Consider the following 844-nt stretch of genomic DNA (forward strand, 5'->3'; position numbering starts at 1 on the left):
CATTGACCATTTTCGATTTGGTCGTAATTTAAAAATTATCTAGAATTTTCCAAAGTGAAGAATATCTATAAATATTTTATAAGAAAAAGAGAATTGGATAAATAAATTCTTTAAAAAAAAAAGTCGAAAAACCTTGATCTTTTTCTTCTTATATAATCTCATGTGTATATTATATATGTGAATCTCCGAAGATGCACTTTATCTATCTTATAAAAAAAAAAAAAAAATCTTATAACATTTTTATTATACTTTTGTAAAACATATATTAATTATCGAAAATTTTATAATTTATTTACCAAATCGATAAATCTATCGATTAACGATTAATAATATGATTTAGAAATAGAAAGAAAAAGAGTGAGATGATTGTCGTACGAACGACTTAGAAGGTGTCTGCTACGGGAAATGAGAAACTACGAAGGTAGAAGTTTGTAATGGGCCTTAGGGATAAAGGGTTAAGTGGTCTTCGAACACGCATAGCAAGTTTACTCTCGCCAAATTTCAACTGCAATTTCGCGTTTCCTATCATTCTGTACAACATCGTTTCGTGAAAGTACACATACACATATGCCCACATACGTGCATACACTAAAGACCAAAAGTTCGGAATATTTTGTCGATTTCCGTTAAAATCGAATATATCGATCAAAAATTATTATATCACATGTTAACAAGTTTAATTACATTTAAAGAGATTTCAGCATCTTTTTATATCCACAATGATCTTGTTTAGTTTATAAACTCAATACTAATGAACTTTCTCATTGCACGAAAAGTACGAAAAAATATTCAATTGGAAACAATTCAAAAAACTAATCGTCAGGATAATCGGAATATGTCAGAA

The sequence above is a fragment of the Polistes canadensis genome, unplaced genomic scaffold (assembly GCF_001313835.1).
Source record: "Polistes canadensis isolate GaletaPanama2010 unplaced genomic scaffold, ASM131383v1 scaffold_87, whole genome shotgun sequence".
NCBI classification, from domain to species: Eukaryota; Metazoa; Arthropoda; class Insecta; order Hymenoptera; family Vespidae; genus Polistes; species Polistes canadensis.